Source organism: Bombina bombina, chromosome 5 (assembly GCF_027579735.1).
Source record: "Bombina bombina isolate aBomBom1 chromosome 5, aBomBom1.pri, whole genome shotgun sequence".
Classification (NCBI taxonomy): Eukaryota; Metazoa; Chordata; class Amphibia; order Anura; family Bombinatoridae; genus Bombina; species Bombina bombina.
Window position 1 is genome coordinate 515,921,156 of NC_069503.1, and position 15,772 is coordinate 515,936,927.

The 15,772-nt window shown below is 38.5% G+C and overlaps 1 pseudogene; it reads left to right on the forward strand.

Moving 5' to 3' along the window:
* LOC128661526 (putative tyrosine carboxypeptidase MATCAP2) overlaps nucleotides 1–15,772 on the forward strand; it is a 56,321-nt pseudogene that overhangs the window by 23,258 nt on the left and 17,291 nt on the right.

Below are 15,772 nucleotides of genomic sequence, written 5' to 3' on the forward strand. Positions count from 1 at the left end.
TCAAATGTTTTCATATACTGTTTTATGAATTTATGTATCAGGGATTATTTCCACTAGTAAAAGATTGACTAAATACACCGCTTATGATTTATTTTTTGTTTTGACCTAATCTTAACTAATTAGGTGTGTTAAGTATACCAAGCTTATCAGCGCCCTCTCATTTGCCATATTGTTACTAACATCAGTGGCAAATGCCCATCAAATGCAGGAACAGGAAGCTGCAATGGACGCTCACCTTCACCTTTATCCAAGCCTATTAGGGAACATGATTTGCCCAGCTTGGTACAGGAAAAAGATCCACCTCAGCCAAAACTTCACAAATTAAAGGAAAAACATTCAGTAAAAAAGGGTTTATTAAATGTCATAAAACCAACGAATTTGGTGACTGAGAAGATCAAGTTCTTCAAATCTGGGTACAAAAACAACCCTTAATTTAAATATGCTCATCCTGTTTCAGCACGTGCTCTGGCCAAGCACTCCCGAGCATCAGACCAATTCCTTCATCAGGTAAGTATGTTATTCTTGTGTCACCTTTACTGCATCAATATGAGCCTTCTTTATGATTTAGATAAGACTTGCATAATGATTCTTTAAAGAATCTTTGGACTTGTTGTGTAATAGGCTGTCACAATCATGCAGAAAGCTATTGACAAATATAGCAGTTATGAAAGGTTTGAGAACAAAACAGGAGGCACCTCGCAATCAAATAGCTGCATACAACATCATGTGCAGAATTACTTGGAAAAAGAGGGATGCCTGAGTGAGGCATGTGATATAAAGATGTACATAAAGAGAGATAAGGTCAGCATGTCATACTCATTATGCTAAATGTCTAATCATTTTTGTGTTTGAATCTGTCTTTTTTATATGAAAGTAAATCTAAAGCCAGATGTGCCATGCTGTGCCTCAATGGGTATAATACACAGTACCCAAACACTGACAATCAGCACCACATTAACAAGTTCTGTGTGGATGGAAGGGACTCTGAATACAATAATATAAAAATATATAAGTACCTATTTCATGCCTCAGTTATACAATTAGATTTTGTTTTTATGCAAATAAATACCAGGGATGGAATATGGAAACAAGCAGGTACACAGGAACCTTTCTGACATGAATGTAGTCACAAACTGAGAAGAATGTTTAAGCATTGGAGGGTGTGGGACATGGCTCAAGTGTTTCTTGCAGCCTATTTATTTTTAGTTTTACCCTGTATATTTTATTTATTGGCAGTGGAAATAACCCATCATTCTTTTACCAATGGGACTGCCAATCTTACTGTTGCTCACCTCTTTATGATGTAGCAATCGATTCCTCCAATAGCTACATGCGCATAACTTTCCCTTGCTACTCTCACTGCAAGCATCCAAATTAGATTCTTAAGATTCCTATACAATGAAATGTTGTTACTTGTGAAATCTTGAAGCAAAATATATTTTACATTTAGATATTTTCTAGACAACTTTTTACATATATATTGCATCACTTTCAAGTGAGTTAGCATATGGATAGAATATATATATTAAATATAACTTATAGCACTGCACTTGGTTCTATAACCAAGCATTGCAGTCATCGTAGAGAACACTTTGGCTATAAGGCACCACTAGTGCTTACTCAGTTTTTCCCTGGCCTAACAGCTGCAAAATGTTTATGTTCTCTAGTTACTTCGCCTAAACCTGCTGACATGCTACATGTCTAATGTACTCAATGCTACCTATCTATAGCACCTGCCTAATTGTAATCCTATAGTGCCTGCTACCTGCTCATTACCTGTGTATGTGTACATGCTGCCTGTTGCCTGCTTATGGTATTTGTTGGCCCATTACCTGCTTACACTGGAAAACTAGCTGCTCATTTACTTTTTACACCTAATTATTAGCCCTTTGTCCTTTACAGAAATTATTTTCCTCTCATATCTACTTCTTACATTTCATAGTGCCAACATAACTGTTGTGACATAGTTTGAAATAGTTTTTACTTTAGATAAATCAACTCAAATTGTGCTGATATTAGAGATTTGTAACGTTTGTGGGATATTTCCTTATCAGACCAATCCTGGCCAGTAGTCTTCTTATCCCAGCATCAAGTGGAAAGATGAGGAAAAATCCCAGAACTAAGTTTATCGCATAAAAGGAATGAGGTAGGACAGGAACATCAACAAGCAGGATGCCCAGACTTAAGAGCAACAAACAGCAGACGGTCAAAACTCTGAGCAACAAAGGGTTAACAAGGAGTAGGTCAATAAAAGGGTAAAGCAAAGGGTTTTTCCAAGGCAGGGCAAGGTTCAGCAAAAGGCAGGCAGCCCAAACTTTCTGGGTATTAAAGGGTTAAGCAAAAGGTGTAGTCACAAGGCAGAGCAGGGTTCAGCCACAGCAGACAGTCTAATCATTTACACTTGCAAAAGGAGCAAATAGAGCACCCAGGAGTAAACAGAGGCAATCTTATTAATGATAACAAGGGAGGTGCTTTTAATAAGGCCAGGTTCACGCCAAGGAGGATGCACAGGATACAGAGAGGTACTCACAGCGCGCAAGCAACCGCTTGCGGCCATCGGCCATTGGAGCAGAGGCAGCAAACACAAGTGAAGCGGAGGCAGCAGGTTAAGGTTAATTAATTTAGAGATATATTTTACCATAGCATGCCGTCACTACCTAAACTGGTTTTGTACATGTTCTGTACCTAAAACATATCTGTTTATATCTCTATAGGGACACATTACTTTAGAATGCTAAATAATACACAACAACCATGGAACAGTAAAGCCAGGTGTAGGCTATACCATCTAAGCCCTTAAAATTTACACTGACGAGGGCCTGACAACCATCAACACTGTCCTGTTCCATGAAGATACACTTCTGTGGCATCCTGCTGCCCTCTATAACACAGTGTATCAGACCAGCCAGACATCTCTTAGTGAAGTCTTCAGAGCTCTTGAAAAGTTTTGGAAGACCCAAAGGTGAGATGGAACTATTGTGTGAGGGCAAAAAGGTGCCAGACAGATACATCTAAACCAGGTAAATACACTTCAATAGAATTATATTTATACAATAGTAGTAATAATAAAATGATCATTGAAGCCATCGTTGATATAGGCCTAGATTACAAGAGGAACACTTTTGATAGTGCAGGGTGCACTATCAATATTGTGGGCCCACATTCAAGTTGTGATTTATGTGTTGTGCGCAACATAGTGCAAAAAATGAATATGAATAGAAACCTAAAGTAGTGTAATGGCTATATATATATATATATATATATATATATATATATATATATATATATATATATATATATATATGTTCCTAAAAAGAGCACTCTCACCATAGTACCAACTGCCATGGTGCCAACGGTTAAATATAACAAGAGGAGGACAGCACTCACTGGTCTTTTTAAAGTGTACTTTTATTAGAAAAAAGCATGACTTTTCGGGGACACCCCTTCCTTGTCTGAGGAAGGGGAGTGTGTCCACGAAATGTCATGCTTTTTTCTAATAAAAGTACATTTTAAGAAGACCAGTGAGTGCCGTCCTCCTCTTGTTATATATATATATATATATTTTTTATTTAATATATATATATATATATATATACAGTATATATATATATATATATATATATATATATATATATATATATATATATATATATATAAATAAAACTATCTGTGCTACCTGCCCTCCAGATGTTAGTGTGTCTAACCTTTTCGTTCAATCACAACTATTTACTTTTCAACTTGTAATATGAGCACAAGAATAAGAGTGCTATTGATTTACCTTTGAGCGGTGTTAGCACTCAATGGCACCAATAATTTTCTGCTTCACTTGTAATCTAGGCAAAATTTATTTTATTAAATTATATGAATATAAACACAATATTGTATTTAATGTTTGATATATTATACTGTGCCATATGCAATTTTAGCTTTATAAACAAAGTATGCATATTTTTGGGAGGGGTCAATCTTTTTTCAACTAAATTGTTAAAACAAATGAATAATTAATATGTTGATTTAAAAGAGGACATTAAAAATACATATTATACTTTTTCTGTTTTGTTTTTGCAACATTGATTTAATATACCAGGTTGTGGGAACATATTAATCTGCAATATTTTATTGTGAGATTTCATTTATCTGATCTACCTTACGACCCTCTGTATTTTCCCATAGGTTGCTTCAGTACAGATCAGATCTATCTTAAACGAGTGCTTCACCTGCTGAGGCACAGGGCAACCATTGACTTAAAACTGCTAACATCAGGTATATTTTATTCTCATAAGGTAAACACTTGTTATTAGACACAACATAGGTCAAATAAATAAACAAAGGCAGAACAACCTAAGTAGAAAGAAAACCCTCAATGTATAGCTATTCACTTCTGGTTTTACAGAATTCATATAATGAAAACATTTTTAATAAAAATTAATTAACTAATTAATTGAAATGTGAATTAATCAAATATATTAATAAAAACAATAGACAATAATAGTTTAATTTATAAAAAACATTCACTTAACTCTGCCCCTTCGGTAAATCATATGGGTTTTTTTGTGGTTTGAGATACTTTTCGATTCCCATCCACTAGAAAATCCAAAACTTGTATTAGTAAAACCAGTAAAATAAGTAAATGATATAACAACAGACCTTCTTAGAAGTAAAACATATGTGGCCAAATCAAAAGTGAAACATGACAGATAATTAATTCAAGATTGAACATTTAATAGTTTCATATAATTGTGTTTAATTATATGGCAATATATCTGCAGGGTTTCCTAATTTTTAGTCCTCTATGTCTACTCTATATGATACAGAGCTCTTACTTACTTTTTTCATAGTTATTGGTAGCTCTAAATGAAGGCAAGACCATTTTCTGAACAATTATTACAAAATTTTTACTTATTTTCTTAAAGGTCTCATATAAAGATCTGGACTGGCTCAGAGATGCAGTGCTGGAAAATACCAAGATACCCAGTTGTCTTTATGACCGGGTAAAATATATCCAGTGCCTGGACAACATCATGAGAGCCAATGAGATTTCTGAAGAACATCTAGTGATGCTTATTGGCTAACTCTGCATTACATCTTTTCATAGGAAAATTGTATGTGCCATTAATCTTCCAACACTCCTATGAAAAAAAACATAATTTATGCTTACCTGATAAATTTATTTCTCTTGTGGTGTATCCAGTCCACGGATCATCCATTACTTGTGGGATATTCTCATTCCCAACAGGAAGTTGCAAGAGGACACCCACAGCAGAGCTGTAATAAAGCTCCTCCCCTAACTGTCATAGCCAGTCATTCGACCGAAAACAAGCCGAGAAAGGAGGAACCATAGGGTGTAGTGGTTACTGTAGTTTAAATTTAAAAATTACCTGCCTTAAAATGACAGGGCGGGCCGTGGACTGGATACACCACAAGAGAAATAAATTTATCAGGTAAGCATAAATTATGTTTTCTCTTGTAAGGTGTATCCAGTCCACGGATCATCCATTACTTGTGGGATACCAATACCAAAGCTAAAGTACACGGATGAAGGGAGGGACAAGGCAGGAACTTAAATGGAAGGAACCACTGCCTGTAAAACCTCTCTCCCAAATATAGCCTCCGAAGAAGCAAAAGTATCAAATTTGTAAAATTTTGAAAAAGTATGAAGCGAAGACCAAGTCGCCGCCTTGCAAATCTGTTCAACAGAAGCCTCATTATTAAAGGCCCAAGTGGAAGCCACAGCTCTAGTGGAATGAGCTGTAATCCTTTCAGGAGGCTGCTGTCCAGCAGTCTCATAGGCTAAGCGGATTAAGCTTCTTAGCCAAAAAGAAAAAGAGGTTGCCAAAGCCTTTTGACCTCTCCTCTGTCCAGAGTAGACAACAAACAAAGCAGATGTTTGACGAAAATCTTTAGTAGCTTGTAAGTAAAACTTTAAAGCACAGACCACGTCCAGATTGTGTAACACAAGGATGGAATTACAATCTCTTGATTGATATTCTTGTTAGATACCACCTTAGGTAAGAACCCAGGTTTGGTACGCAGGACTACCTTATCCGTATGAAAAATCAGATAAGGAGAATCACATTGTAAGGCAGATAGCTCAGAGACTCTACGAGCCGAGGAAATAGCTACCAAAAAAAAAAAAAAAAAGAACTTTCCAAGATAAAAGTTTGATATCTATGGAATGAAGAGGTTCAAATGGAACTCCTTGAAGAACCTTAAGAACCAAGTTTAAGCTCCATGGTGGAGCAACAGGTTTAAACACAGGCTTGATTCAAACTAAAGCCTGACAAAATGCCTGAACGTCTGGAACATCTGCCAGACGCTAGTGCAAAAGAATAGACAGAGCAAAAATCTGTCCCTTTAAGAAACTAGCTGACAATCCTTTTTCCAAACCTTCTTGGAGAAAAGATAAAATCCTAGGAATCCTGACCTTACTCCATGAGTAACCCTTGGATTCACACCAATAAAGATATCTACGCCATACCTTATGGTAAATTTTCCTGGTGACAGGCTTTCGTGCCTGTATTAAGGTATCAATAACTGACTCGGAGAAGCCACGCTTTGATAAAATCAAGCATTCAATCTCCTTTAAGAGAAACAAATTTTGTCAGAATTTGAAAAACAGTGAAAAAATGCAGTAAATCAAACGAAATTTTTACAGTGTATGTAATAGGCTAGCAGAGCACTGCATCCAATTGCAAATGGATGATTAACCCCTTAGTTAAAAAAACGGATAAAAAAAAACCGAAATAGACTTTTTTTTTTTTTTAAAACAGTCACAACCAACTGCCACAGCAAGCTGTGGTCCTAGCTTCCCCAATAAACGACTTTGGAAAGCCTTTGAGCCCTTTCGAGATGTCCTATAGCATACAGGGGACTCCTGAGGTAAGCTGGATGTCACAGTTTGTAATTTTAACTGCACCAACTGTAACTTTTATACTATAACAGTGGAAAGCCTCAGTAAAACTGTTTCTAGTCAAAATTTAAGCCAGCCATGTGGAAAAAACTAGGCCCCAATAAAGTTTTATCACCAATGCATATATAAAAATGATTAAACATGCCAGCAAACGTTTATATTGCAATATCATATGGGTATTACCCCTGGGAGTAAGCATGATACCAGTCATTATTAAATCACTGTATTCAGGCTTAACTTACATTAATCCGGTATCAGCAGCATTTTCTAGTGTTTTCCATCTCTAGAAAAAATTATAACTGCACATACCTGATAGCAGAATAAACTGCACGCCATTCTCTCGCTGAAGTTACCTCATCTGTGTAATCCCCTCAGACATATGTGAGAATAGCAATGGATCTTAGTTACAACCTGCTAAGATCATAGAAACCTCAGGCAGATTCTTCTTCTATTTACTGCCTGAAATAAAATAGCACAACTCCGGTACTATTTAAAAATAACAAACTTTTGATTGAAGAAAATAAACTAACTATATGTAACCACTCTCTCCTACAACATCCTAGCTTGTTGAGATTTGCAAGAGAATGACTGGCTATGACAGTTAGGGGAGGAGCTATATTACAGCTCTGCTGTGGGTGTCCTCTTGCAACTTCCTGTTGGGAATGAGAATATCCCACAAGTAATGGATGATCCGTGGACTGGATACACCTTACAAGAGAAATGTACTATATGATCAGGGTACCACCTATATTAATTAAACACCATCAAACAAATACTATGGGCTCCATTTATGAAGCAGCAAATGCTGCTTCAGAGTCCCATCATTTCAGGCTCGCCTGAAATAGAAGTTAAGAAGCAGTTGTCATAAGACAGCTGCTCCTTAACCTCTCCGCCACCTTTTAGGTGGTGGATTAAATTAAGCACAATATTGTATTTAATGTTTGATATATTATACTGTGCCATATGCAATTTTAGCTTTATAAACAAAGTATGCATATTTTTGGGAGGGGTCAATCTTTTTTCAGCTAAGTTGTTAAAACAAATGAATAATTAATATGTTGATTTAAAAGAGGGTATTAAAAAACATAATTTATGCTTACCTGATAAATTTATTTCTCTTGTAGTGTATCCAGTCCACGGATCATCCATTACTTATGGGATATTAACTCCTCCCCAACAGGAAGTGCAAGAGGATTCACCCAGCAGAGCTGCTATATAGCTCCTCCCCTAACTGCCATTACCAGTCATTCGACCGAAAACATGCAGAGAAAGGAAAACCATAGGGTACAGTGGTGACTGTAGTTTAATGGAAAAATTACCTGCCTTAAAGTGACAGGGCGGGCCGTGAACTGGATACACTACAAGAGAAATAAATTTATCAGGTAAGCATAAATTATGTTTTCTCTTGTTAAGTGTATCCAGTCCACGGATCATCCATTACTTATGGGATACCAATACCAAAGCTAAAGTACACGGATGACGGGAGGGACAGGCAGGCTCTTTATACGGAAGGAACCACTGCCTGAAGAACCTTTCTCCCAAAAACAGCCTCCGAAGAAGCAAAAGTGTCAAATTTGTAAAATTTGGAAAAAGTATGAAGAGAAGACCAAGTTGCAGCCTTGCAAATCTGTTCAACAGAAGCCTCATTCTTAAAGGCCCAAGTGGAAGCCACAGCTCTAGTAGAATGTGCTGTAATTCTTTCAGGAGGCTGCTGTCCAGCAGTCTCATAGGCTAACCGTATTATGCTACGAAGCCAAAAGGAGAGAGAGGTAGCCGAAGCTTTTTGACCTCTCCTCTGACCAGAATAAACGACAAACAGGGAAGACGTTTGTCGAAAATCCTTAGTTGCCTGTAGATAAAATTTCAGGGCACGGACTACATCTAGATTGTGTAGCAGACGTTCCTTTTTCGAAGAAGGATTAGGACACAAAGATGTAACCACAATCTCTTGATTGATATTCCTGTTAGTGACCACCTTAGGTAGGAACCCAGGTTTAGTACGCAGAACTACCTTGTCTGAATGAAAAATCAGATAAGGAGAATCACAATGTAAGGCAGATAACTCAGAGACTCTTCGAGCCGAGGAAATCGCCATTAAAAACAGAACTTTCCAAGATAACAACTTGATATCAATGGAATGAAGGGGTTCAAACGGAACCCCCTGTAAAACATTAAGAACTAAGTTCAAACTCCATGGTGGAGCAACAGTTTTAAACACAGGCTTGATCCTAGCTAAAGCCTGACAAAAAGCTTGAACGTCCGGAACTTCTGACAGACGTTTGTGTAAAAGAATGGACAGAGCTGAAATCTGTCCCTTTAAGGAACTAGCGGATAAACCCTTTTCTAAACCTTCTTGTAGAAAAGACAATATCCTCGGAATCCTAACCTTACTCCATGAGTAACTCTTGGATTCGCACCAATATAAGTATTTGCGCCATATCTTATGGTAAATCTTTCTGGTAACAGGCTTCCTAGCCTGTATTAAGGTATCAATAACTGACTCAGAAAAACCACGTTTTGATAAAATCAAGCGTTCAATTTCCAAGCAGTCAGCTTCAGAGAAATTAGATTTTGATGTTTGAAGGGACCCTGGATCAGAAGGTCCTGTTTCAGAGGTAGCGACCAAGGTGGACAGGATGACATGTCCACTAGATCTGCATACCAAGTCCTGCGTGGCCATGCAGGCGTTATTAGAATCACTGATGCTCTCTCCTGTTTGATTCTGGCAATCAATCGAGGAAGCATCGGGAAGGGTGGAAACACATAAGCCATCCCGAAGGTCCAAGGTGCTGTCAAAGCATCTATCAGAACCGCTCCCGGATCCCTGTATCTGGACCCGTAACGAGGAAGCTTGGCGTTCTGTCGAGACGCCATGAGATCTATCTCTGGTTTGCCCCAACGTCGAAGTATTTGGGCAAAGACCTCCGGATGAAGTTCCCACTCCCCCGGATGAAAAGTCTGACGACTTAAGAAATCCGCCTCCCAGTTCTCCACTCCCGGGATGTGGATTGCTGACAGGTGGCAAGAGTGAGACTCTGCCCAGCGAATTATCTTTGATACTTCCATCATTGCTAGGGAGCTTCTTGTCCCTCCCTAATGGTTGATGTAAGCTACAGTCGTGATGTTGTCCGACTGAAACCTGATGAACCCCCGAGTTGTTAACTGGGGCCAAGCCAGAAGGGCATTGAGAACTGCTCTCAATTCCAGAATGTTTATTGGTAGGAGACTCTCCTCCTGATTCCATTGTCCCTGAGCCTTCAGAGAATTCCAGACAGCGCCCCAACCTAGTAGGCTGGCGTCTGTTGTTACAATTGTCCAGTCCGGCCTGCTGAATGGCATCCCCCTGGACAGATGTGGCCGAGAAAGCCACCATAGAAGAGAATTTCTGGTCTCTTGATCCAGATTCAGAGTAGGGGACAAGTCTGAGTAATCCCCATTCCACTGACTTAGCATGCACAATTGCAGCGGTCTGAGATGTAGACGTGCAAAGGGTACTATGTCCATTGCTGCTACCATTAAGCCGATCACCTCCATGCATTGAGCTACTGACGGGTGTTGAATGGAATGAAGGACACGGCATGCATTTTGAAGCTTTGTTAACCTGTCTTCTGTCAGGTAAATCTTCATTTCTACAGAATCTATAAGAGTCCCCAAGAAGGGAACTCTTGTGAGTGGAAAGAGAGAACTCTTCTTTTCGTTCACCTTCCATCCATGCGACCTTAGAAATGCCAGTACTAACTCTGTATGAGACTTGGCAGTTTGAAAGCTTGAAGCTTGTATCAGAATGTCGTCTAGGTACGGAGCTACCGCAATTCCTCGCGGTCTTAGTACCGCCAGAAGAGCACCCAGAACCTTTGTGAAGATTCTCGGAGCCGTAGCCAATCCGAATGGAAGAGCTACAAACTGGTAATGCCTGTCTAGAAAGGCAAACCTTAGATACCGGTAATGATCTTTGTGAATCGGTATGTGAAGGTAAGCATCCTTTAAATCCACTGTGGTCATGTACTGACCCTTTTGGATCATGGGTAAAATTGTCCGAATAGTTTCCATTTTGAACGATGGAACTCTTAGGAATTTGTTTAGGATCTTTAAATCCAAGATTGGCCTGAAAGTTCCCTCTTTTTTGGGAACCACAAACTGATTTGAGTAAAACCCTTGTCCTTGTTCTGACCGCGGAACCGGATGGATCACTCCCATTAATAAAAGATCTTGTACGCAGCGTAGAAACGCCTCTTTCTTTATTTGGTTTGTTGACAACCTTGACAGATGAAATCTCCCTCTTGGGGGAGAGAATTTGAAGTCTAGAAGGTATCCCTGAGATATGATCTCTAACGCCCAGGGATCCTGGACATCTCTTGCCCAAGCCTGGGCGAAGAGAGAAAGTCTGCCCCCCACTAGATCCGTTCCCGGATCGGGGGCCCTCGATTCATGCTGTCTTAGGGGCAGCAGCAGGTTTCCTGGCCTGCTTGCCCTTGTTCCAGGACTGGTTAGGTCTCCAGCCTTGTCTGTAGCGAGCAACAGCTCCTTCCTGTTTTGGTGCAGAGGAAGTTGATGCTGCTCCTGCTTTGAAATTACGAAAGGAACGAAAATTAGACTGTCTAGCCTTAGGTTTGGCTCTGTCTTGAGGCAGGGCATGGCCTTTACCTCCTGTAATGTCAGCGATAATTTCTTTCAACCCGGGCCCGAATAAGGTCTGCCCTTTGAAAGGTATATTAAGCAATTTAGATTTAGAAGTAACGTCAGCTGACCAGGATTTTAGCCACAGTGCTCTGCGTGCCTGAATGGCGAATCCGGAATTCTTAGCCGTAAGTTTAGTTAAATGTACTACGGCATCTGAAATAAATGAGTTAGCTAACTTAAGGGCTTTAAGCTTGTGTGTAATCTCATCTAATGGAGCTGATTCAAGTGTCTCTTCCAGAGACTCAAACCAAAATGCTGCTGCAGCCGTGACAGGCGCAATGCATGCAAGAGGTTGCAATATAAAACCTTGTTGAACAAACATTTTCTTAAGGTAACCCTCTAACTTTTTATCCATTGGATCTGAAAAGGCACAGCTATCCTCCACCGGGATAGTGGTACGCTTAGCTAAAGTAGAAACTGCTCCCTCCACCTTAGGGACCGTTTGCCATAAGTCCCGTGTGGTGGCGTCTATTGGAAACATCTTTCTAAATATCGGAGGGGGTGAGAACGGCACACCGGGTCTATCCCACTCCTTAGTAACAATTTCAGTAAGTCTCTTAGGTATAGGAAAAACGTCAGTACTCGCCGGTACCGCAAAATATTTATCCAACTTACACATTTTCTCTGGTATTGCAACTGTGTTACAATCATTCAGAGCCGCTAACACCTCCCCTAGTAATACACGGAGGTTTTCCAGCTTAAATTTAAAATTTGAAATATCTGAATCCAGTTTGTTTGGATCAGAACCGTCACCCGCAGAATGAAGCTCTCCGTTCTCATGTTCTGCAAATTGTGACGCAGTGTCTGACATGGCCCTAATATTATCAGCGCACTCTGTTCTCACCCCAGAGTGATCACGCTTACCTCTTAGTTCTGGTAATTTAGCCAAAACTTCAGTCATAACAGTAGCCATATCCTGTAATGTGATTTGTAATGGCCGCCCAGATGTACTCGGCGTTACAATATCACGCACCTCCCGAGCGGGAGATGCAGGTACTGACACGTGAGGCGAGTTAGTCGGCATAACTCTCCCCTCGTTGTTTGGTGAAATATGTTCAATTTGTACAGATTGACTTTTATTTAAAGTAGCATCAATACAGTTAGTACATAAATTTCTATTGGGCTCCACTTTGGCTTTAGCACATATAGCACAGATATCTTCCTCTGAATCAGACATGTTTAACACACTAGCAAATAAACTAGCAACTTGGAAATACTTTTCAAGTAATTTACTATAATATGAAAACGTACTGTGCCTATAAGAAGCACAGAAAAAGTTATGACAGTTGAAAATTAATAAACTGAAAAGTTATAGCATCAAATCTTTGTAAAAAACACAATTTTAGCAAAGGATTGCTCCCATTAGCAAAGGATAACTAACCCTGATAGCAGAAAAAAAAAAAATACAGAAATAAACGTTTTTTTTTTTATCACAGTCAACTACAATCTCACAGCTCTGCTGTGAGTGATTACCTCCCTCAAAACAAGTTTTGAAGACCCCTGAGTTCTGTAGAGATGAACCGGATCATGCAGGGAAGACAATAAACTTCTGACTGAATTTTTTGATGCGTAGCAAAAGCACCAAAAAAGGTCCCTCCCCCTCACACATAACAGTGAGAGAGATCAGTAAACTGTCATAAATTAAATAAAACGACTGCCAAGTGGAAAAAAATAGTGCCCAAAACATTTTTTCACCCAGTACCTCAGAAAATTAAACGATTTTACATGCCAGCAAAAAACGTTTAACATTAATAAATTGAGTGTTATTAAAAAGCCTGTTGCTAGTCCCTGCAAATTAGGCTAAAGTTTTATGCATACAGTATAATTCCAGTGAAGTGCCATTCCCCAGAATACTGAAGTGTAAAATATACATACATGACAGCCTGATACCAGTTGCTGCTACTGCATTTAAGGCTGAGTTTACATTATATCGGTATGGCAGAATTTTCTCATCAATTCCATTGTCAGAAAATAATAAGCTGCTACATACCTCTTTGCAGATTAATCTGCCCGCTGTCCCCTGATCTGAAGTTTACCTCTCCTCAGATGGCCGAGAAACAGCAATATGATCTTAACTACTCCGGCTAAAATCATAGAAAAACTCAGGTAGATTCTTCTTCAAATTCTACCAGAGAAGGAATAACACACTCCGGTGCTATTATAAAATAACAAACTTTTGATTGAAGGTATGAAACTAAGTATAATCACCACAGTCCTCTCACACATCCTATCTATTCGTTGGGTGCAAGAGAATGACTGGTAATGGCAGTTAGGGGAGGAGCTATATAGCAGCTCTGCTGGGTGAATCCTCTTGCACTTCCTGTTGGGGAGGAGTTAATATCCCATAAGTAATGGATGATCCGTGGACTGGATACACTTAACAAGAGAAATACATATTATACTTTTTCTGTTTTGTTTTTGCAACATTGATTTAATATACTAGGTTGTGGGAACGTATTAATCTGCAATATTTTATTGTGAGATTTCATTTATCTGATCTACCTTACGACCCTCTGTATTTTCCCATAGGTTGCTTCAGTACAGATCAGATCTATCTTAAACGAGTGCTTCACCTGCTGAGGCACAGGGCAACCATTGACTTCAAACTGCTAACATCAGGTATATTTTATTCTCATAAGGTAAACACTTGATATTAGACACAACATATGTCAAATAAATAAACAAAGACAGAACAACCTAAGTAGAAAGAAAACCCTCAATGTATAGCTATTCACTTCTGGTTTTACAGAATCCATATAATGAAAACATTTTTAATAAAATTAATTAACTAATTAATTGAAATGTGAATTAATCAAATATATTAATAAAAACAATAGACAATCTTAGAAGTAAAACATATGTAGCCAAATCAAAAGTGAAACATGACAGATAATTAATTCAAGATTGAACATTTAATAGTTTCCTATAATTGTGTTTAATTATATGGCAATATATCTGCAGGGTTTCCTAATTTTTAGTCCTCTATGTCTACTCTATATGATACAGAGCTCTTACTTACTTTTTTCATAGTTATTGGTAGCTCTAAATGAAGGCAAGACCATTTTCTGGACAATTATTACAAAATTTTAACTTATTTACTTAAAGGTCTCATATAAAGATCTGGACCGGCTCAGAGATGCAGTGCTGGAAAATACCAGGATACCCAGTTTTGTTTATTACTGGGTAAAATATATCCAGTGCCTGGACAACATCATGAGAGCCAATGAGATTTCTGAAGAACATCTAGTGATGCTTATTGGCTAACTCTGCATTACATCATTTCATAGGAAAATTGTATGTGCCATTAATCTGCCAACACTCCTATGAAAAAAATGTACTATATGATCAGGGTACCACCTATATTAATAAAACACCATCAAACAAATACTATGGGCTCCATTTATGAAGCAGCAAATGCTGCTTCAGAGTCCCATCATTTCAGGCTCGCCTGAAATAGAAGTTAAGAAGCAGCGGTCATAAGACAGCTGCTCCTTAACCTCTCCGCCACCTTTTAGTTGGTGGATTAAATTCATCCCTATCTGCTAGCGGCTAGAAATGCTTGTGCAATTATAAATGCTGATAGCATATGATGTTGGCATTTAGTGATGTCGAGAGGACATGATTCACTATAGGTGATAAATCTACCCCTATGGCTGTTTTCCTTTTATATATGTTATAAATGATAAAAACAGATTACAGTTTATTTATTATGCCATGTTCCTGTAAATTAAAGGGACACTCAGGTTAAATTAAATTTTCATGATTCAGATACAGCATGTCATTTTAATCAACTTTCCAATTTACTTCCATTAAAAAAATGTGCACAGTCTTTTATATTTACAATTTTTGAGTCACCAGATCCTACTGAGCATGTGCAAGAATTCACAGACTATACGTATATGCATTTGTGATTGGCTGATTGCTATCACACGGTACAAGGGGAGTGGAAATATACATAACTTTGAAATTTGTTATAAAAAAAAATATACTACACATTTGAAGTTCAGACTAAGTGCTATTGCATTGTCTTGTTATCTTGCATTTGTTTATTATGCAAATCTAATGTGTTGACTGGTCCTTTAAGTCTAAAAATTGTGTTTTCTTCCACTGCTACAGAGAAGGTGAGTGCAACATGCAGGATCCAACACCTTGGCCCTGCAACAGTAATTGCTTGTTCAGTGC